General features: G+C 40.1%; 1 pseudogene; it reads left to right on the forward strand.

The window, feature by feature from the left end:
- Nucleotides 1-2322: 2322 nt before the first annotated feature.
- Nucleotides 2323-3373, forward strand: LOC102823841 (annotated as a pseudogene).
- Nucleotides 3374-7206: the final 3833 nt, after the last annotated feature.

A 7206-nucleotide genomic window follows, 5' to 3' on the forward strand; every position in this document is an offset into this window, starting at 1 on the left:
ACACTGAGCCATTGATTCTCAGCTTCCTTCTCTGTTTCTGGAGGTGCCATGCTTGCTGGGCATGTCATGATTCCCCGGGGCAGTAAGCAATTAGGCTAAGCATATCTGGATATTGGATAATGTCAGATGCAGTTGGGACCCTGGGGGAGTATTGTGTAAGGAAATGTTCTCAGTAAGCCTGCGGTGTGTGTGTGAGTGTGCGTGTGTATCTGTGTGTCTGTAGGGGGTGGCATGAATTCTAGTAATAAATGATTCATGTTCCAGAAGTGTTAGGAAACCAAGGAGAAGACATGTATAGCTGTTTGTTATGGTTAGGAGGAAAGCCATTTAAAAATGTTTCTGAAGATGAACAGGTTGTTCATGAAAAGATGGGTAGGAGCTGAGCTATCGTCCTCATTCCGTTCTCACCCTGATGTCACATTCAGCTGCTTACGGAAAGGGAGCAGAGGGCCAGCCCAGGACAGCTCCTTGTCTCTGTGGCATTTCAAGGATGTGCAGAGCCACCTACTGAAGAGCCAGGATTGCAGCTCACACAGCCCCATGCGAACCTCTGTGTCCATGTAAACACTGCCTGTGAAAAGTCTGCTATGGGTCAACACTCCTTGCTTGTAAGTAACAGAAATCAGCTCTAGCTAATTTAAATACAAAAAGACACCTCTTACATAAAGGAGAATCACAATGAACATGTAAACACAGTCCTTGTTGTTGTTGTTATGTGCTCTGGAGTCGGTTCTGACTCACAGCAACCCTATACAGGGTTTCCGAGGCTGTAAATCTTTACAGGAGCAGAAAGCCTCATCTTTCTCCCATGGAATAGCTGATAGTTTCAAACTGCTGACCCTGAGGTTAGCAGCCTGTTTTGTAACCACTACACTAACATAGTCCTTGGGACCGGTATAAATCAGGCCTGAATAGCTGTCCAGATGCTCTGTGTACTTGCCTTCACACCTGTCCTGACAACCCTTCCTTAATCTCTCTTTTCTCTTTATAGATCAACTATCCAAGCCTCTCTGGTCCACATGAAAGAATATGGCTGTCCCTTTGGGTCCAGAATTTACAGTTATGCCAATTAGCATTGAGCTGACTTTGACTCATAGGTTTTTCATTGGTTGTGCTCCCTAGAGTTTTCAGTGGCTGGTGTTTTAGAAGCAGGTCACCAAACTTTTCCTTTGAGGCTCCTCTAGGTGGACTCCTATCTCCAAACTTTCTGTTAGCAGCCAAGAGCATTAGTGGTTTGTACTAACAAGGAACTTCTTACAGGCTATGGTGTCAGTGACATTCCAGAGAAAGAGGAGTCATTTTTTTATTAGGCAAATGTGGCACTATTGGATAAGGACTGGACTGATAACTGGAAGGTGGGTAATTCAAACTCACGAGGCACTCATTAGAAACCTGATACAGGGTTGCTATGAATAGGAACCAACTTGACAGCACTTAACAAAACCAGTCCAATAGATGTTTCTTAGCCTTATTATCCCATCATTTATGTATTAAATTCCACTGTTGCTAAGTCATTATTTTGTGATAAAATTTCCTCTTCCAACATTTTTCAGTAAAAATTGTAAACCAGAGGAAGATCCTGGGAGGAGCACAAGAGTTAAAGGCAACAAGGATAAATAGTCTTACATGCCTACTCCTGCAAAACATCCACCACTCATCTGTAAATTTGTCATCCTCTGGTTGTTTACTGTGATTCTGGAATCTATGCCACCAGTATTTTAAATACCAGCAGGGTCACCGATGGTGGGCAGGTTTCAACTGAACTTCCAGACTAAGTTAGACTAGGAAGAAGGAAAGGCAGACTATGTCTGCACTATTTAGACACTGAAAGTCTGATGCAGAGCAGTGGAACACTATCAGCACCAGAATATTGACTATTGAAACATGATGAAGAGCATCAGAATATTACCAGATATAGTGTTGAAAGATAAGCCACTCCGGCTAGAAGGTACTCAAAATACAACTGGGGAAGAGCTGCCTCCTCAAACTAAAGTTGACTGTGAAGACATGAATGGAGCAAAGCTTTTGGGACCTTCCTTTACCAACGAAGCTCAACTCAAAATGAGAAGAAATCACTGTAAAGATCCATCAATAATTAGAATATGGAATACACAAAGTATGAATCTAGGAAAATTGGAAGTTGTCAAAAATGAAATGGAATGCATAAAGATAGATATCCTAGGCATTAGTGAGTTGAAATGGACGAGTACTGGTCATTTTGAACATGGCATTCATATTCATATCAAAAGAATATGGAAGGAACCAAAGAGTCAGTGAACCAAAAGGAAATGGTTGATGTTCAACTGTTTCGAGATGTAGCATATGCACAGCCGCCGCCTAGCTCATCACAGCTCTGCCAAAGGGACTTCCTGTCCCACCTCCACCGCCTTTCGCCACTCTCGGTCCAGGGCTCTCCCTAGCACTGAGAGCTGTAGGTCGTGGAGGGAAGAGGTGAGGGCCTGAGGGAGGCAGGAGGCTCACGTGCCAAGGAGAGGGACTAGGACAGAATCACCAGCACTGAATGAAGATGCCCAACCTACAGAGTCTGAGAAGGAAATTTGTCATTAGGTGAATATAGTATTAAAAGACGCCAAGGGCATCTTGAAGAACTTGCAGTCCTACAGAGAAGCTGGCCATGAAATTCACGAGGCAATCCAGCATCCAGAGGATGAGAAGTTGCAAGAGAAGACGTGTTCCAGTAGTAGGCAAATTAAAGAAATTTTACGAATTTTCTCAGAGGTTAGAAGCTGCATGACAAGGTTTCTGACAAGCACCCCATATTCTCCCACCCAGCACCTAGATCAAGAGCAGGCTCTTGCTAAACAGTTTTCAGAATCTCTTCACTTCACACTCCGGTTTGATAAACTCAAGATGACAAATTATGCCATACAGAATGATTTCAGCCATTACAGAAGAACACTGAGTCGTATGAGGATTAACAACGTGCTGGCAGAAGGAGAAAATGGAATAAATAAAGAATTGGAGAATTAAATGTCTTTGTTTCATTCTGAAGAAACCCCAATGCTGAAAACCTTAAGTGATGCCACAACAAACTTGGTATCCAAGAATAAGAACTTACCCATAGAAAATACCACTGATTATTTAAGCACCATGGAGACCCCGGAATACAGAAGCTGATTTACAAAGAGACTGTGTCATTCTGCTTGCGGGTAATGGTGGGTGTCATCATACTCTATGACCACATACATCCAGTGGGAGCATTTGCCAAGACTTCAAAAATTGACATGAGAGGTTGTATCAAGGTTCTTAAGTACCAACCTCCAAATAGTGTCTTCTAAATGCTCTCAGGTACACAACAAAACATTTGAATACTGAGACTACCTCCAAGTAAATGAAATCCATGCTTCAATAACAGTTCTGGAATAAGCCACACTGTAGAAAGAAGACAGTATTCTGCAATGACTGAGAATACACCGTTTTTTAGTGATTGCAATTACGATTTCATTGATTCTTGCTTTCTATTTCTCTCCTCTGTTCCTCTTCCCTCTTTCTTAATCATGTTCTTGTTCTTAAGACTTCCTTTCTGTGCCCAAATCAGTAAAGTTATACTCTGAAGGGATAGTGTTCTTCCAGACAGGCCATCAATGGCAGCTAGTTATGCATTGCATTGGGTCTCCACTGAGAAAAGTTCTGTGACTTGAACTAAATATATTTAAATGTGGATTTTTTGGGGGGGAAAACTAATATTTAACATTGCTTTTCCAGCATGGCAAAACTGCCAATTCTGCTTTTTAAAAACCCTTGATTACTTTATTTTCTACTGCTTTTTCATGTACAGCCAAAATGAAACTGTGTTGCACAAAATGGTACTCAACACAAACTTTTTTAAATTAGTAAGACTTTTAAAGTTTTAAGTTTGCATTTTGACTTTTTTTGTAAGGATATATGTTGTGTGTTTAACATTTATTAACTAACGTTAAAAACAGTGATGTGTGTATACAATATTACTTATGATGCATGTTTCATGTTTAAAGAATGGCTGTTGATAAAATAAAAATCAACTTGCATTTTTCTAAAAAAAAAAAAACAAAGAGGTAGCATATGATCAAGAGCCAATGATACCGAAGGAAGGAGTCCAAGGTACATTGAAGGAATTGGCAAAGAACAAGGCACCAGGAATTGATGGAATAAAAATTGAAATCTTTCAAGAAAGTGAGGCGGCACAGGAGGCACTCACTCATCTCTGCCAAGAATTGTGGAAGACAACTATCTAGCCAATTGATTGGAAGAGGTTCGTATTTGTGCCCATTCCAAAGAGAGGTGACCCAACCAAATGCGTAAATAATCAGACAATATCTTTGATATCCCATGTGAGTAAAGTTTTACTAAAGGTAATACAGAAACGGCTACAAACATACATTGACAGAGAACTTCCAGAGGTTCAAGAGGGACTCAGAAGAGGCCGTGGAACGAAGGATATCATTGCTGATGTCTGATGGATCTTGACTGAAAGCAGAGATTATCAGAAAGATGTTTACCTCTGTTTTATTGACTACACAAAGGCTTTTGATTGTGCAGATCATGACAAGCTATGGACAACATTGCGAAGTATGAGTATTTCTGAACACCTAATTGTGCTCATGAGGAATCTGTACATGCACTAAGAGGCGGTTGTTTGAACAGAACAAGGGAAAAATGAATGGTTTAAAATTAAGAAAGGTGTGCGACAAAGTTATATTCTTTCACCATACATATTCAACCTGCATGCTGAGCAAATAATTCAATAACCTGGGTTATATGAAGAAAAATCCTCATCACTGGACCAATAAACAACATTGTTATCAATGGAGAAAAGATTGCAGTTGTCAAGGACTTCATTCTTCTTGGATCAATTATCAACACTCATGGAAGCAAGAGTCAAGAAATCAAACGACATATTGCATTAGGCAAATCTGCTGCACAAGACCTTTTTAAAGTGTTGAAGAGCAAAGATGTCAGCTTGAGGACTAAGGTGCGCCTGACCCAAGCCATAGTATTTTCCATAACTTCATATGCATGAGAAAGCTGGACAGTGAATAAGGAAGACCATAGAAGAATTGATGCTATTGAGTTATGGTGTTGGAGGAGATTACTGAAAGTACCATGGGCTGCCAAAAGAACCAATAGATCTTTGTTGGAGGAAGTACAACCAGATTGCCCCTTGGAAGCCAGGACGGCCAAACTTCATCTCTCATACTTCAGACATATTTTTAGGAAGGACTAGTCACTGGAGAAGGAGATCATGTTTGGTAAGGTGAAGGGTCAGAGAAAAAGAGGAAGACCCCCAGCGAGATGAGCTGGCAAAATGGCAGCATCAAATAGCTCAAGTGTGGCAAAAATTGTGAGGTTGGGCCAGGACTGAGAAGTATTTTGTTCTGTTGTACATAGAGTCACTATGAGTCGGTACCGACTTGATGGCACCTAACAACAATAATGCATATGATTTACTATACCAGGAAATACAAATTGAAAAGGAATGGCATCACATTCATCATTGAAAAGATTTAAAGATCTATCTTGAAGTACAGTGCAGTCTGTGATCAGATAATATCCATACACATACAAGGCAGACTAGTTCATACCACTATTATTCAAGTTTACAAACCAACCAGTAAAGCCAATGATGATGAAACTGAAGAAGTCTACCAACTTCTTCAGTGTGAAGTTGATTAAGCATGAAATCAAGATGTATTGATAATTACCGGCAATTGAAATGCAAAGTCTGGAAACAAAGAAGAAGGATAAGTCATTGGAAAATACGGCCTTGGTAACAGATATGATGCTGGAGATCAATTGATAGAATTATGCAAGATCAATGACTTCTTCGTTGCACATGCCTTTTTCAAACAACATAAAAGATGACTATACACAGGGACCTCACCAAATGGAATACATAGAAATCAAATTGACTATATCTGTGGAAAGAGACTGTAGAAAAGCTCCATATCATCAGTCAAAGCAAGACCAGGGTCAGAATGTGGAACGGACCATCAATTGCTCGCATGCAAGTTCAGGTTGAAGCTGAGGAAAATTAAAGCAAGTCTATGAAAGCCAAAATGTGACCTTGAACGATATCCTACCTGAATTTAGGGATCATCTCAAGAATAGATTTTATGCATTAGACACTAATCATTTAGACCAGAAGAATTGTGGATAACATCAAGAACATCACACAGGAAAAGAAGCAAAAGGTCATCAAAAAGACAAGAAAGAAAGAAAATATCAAAATGGATGTCACAAGAGACTCTGAAACTTCTCAAGCTTAGAGATGCTAAAGCAAATGGAAGAAATGAGGAGGTAAAAGAGCTGAACAGAAAAAGTACAAGAGCAGCTAGAGAAAACAAAGTCAAGTATTATGATGAAATGTGCAAAGTTCTAGAGCTAGAAAACCAACAGGGAAGAACACTATCAGCATGTCTCAAACTGAAGGAGCTAAGGAAAAAACTCAAGCCTCAACTTGCAATAGTGAAGGATTCTACGGGCAAAATATTGAACGATGAAGAAAGCATCAAAAGAAGATGGAAGCAATACACAAAGGCACTGCATCAAAAAGAAAGTGTCTGTGTTCAACCACTTCAAGAGGTAGCACATATCAAGAGCCAATGGTACTGGAGGAAGAAGTCCAAGGTGTACTGAAGGCATTGGCAAAAAAGAAACCTCCTGGAACTAATGGAATACAAACTGAAATATTTCAATAAACTGATACAGCACTGGAGGCACTTGCTTATCTATGCCAAATTTGGAAGACAGCTACCTGGCCAAATGATTGGAAGAGATCCATTTTTGTGCCCATTCCAAAGAGAGGTGACTCTTTAAAATGTGGAAGTCATCAGACAATATTATTAATATCACATGCAAGTAAATTTTTGCTAAAGATAATTCAAACAGGGTTGCAACAGTACATTGACAGAGAACTGCCAGAGATTAGAGCCAGATTTGGATGAGGAGGTGGCATAAGGGACATCAGAAGGATCTTGGCTGAAAGCAGAGAATTCCAGAAAGATGCTTACCTGTGCTGTATGGACTAGGCAAAGATCTTTGACTGTGTGGATCATGACAAGCTTTGGACAAAAGTTTCAGAGAATGAGTATTCCGGAACACTTAATTGTGAACATGAAGAACATGTACATAGACCAAGAGGCAGTTGTTCAAACAGAACAAGGGGACACCGAATGGTTTAAAATCAGGAAAGATGTGTGCCAGGGC

Source organism: Chrysochloris asiatica, unplaced genomic scaffold (genome assembly GCF_000296735.1).
Source record: "Chrysochloris asiatica unplaced genomic scaffold, ChrAsi1.0 scaffold00060, whole genome shotgun sequence".
Classification (NCBI taxonomy): domain Eukaryota; kingdom Metazoa; phylum Chordata; class Mammalia; order Afrosoricida; family Chrysochloridae; genus Chrysochloris; species Chrysochloris asiatica.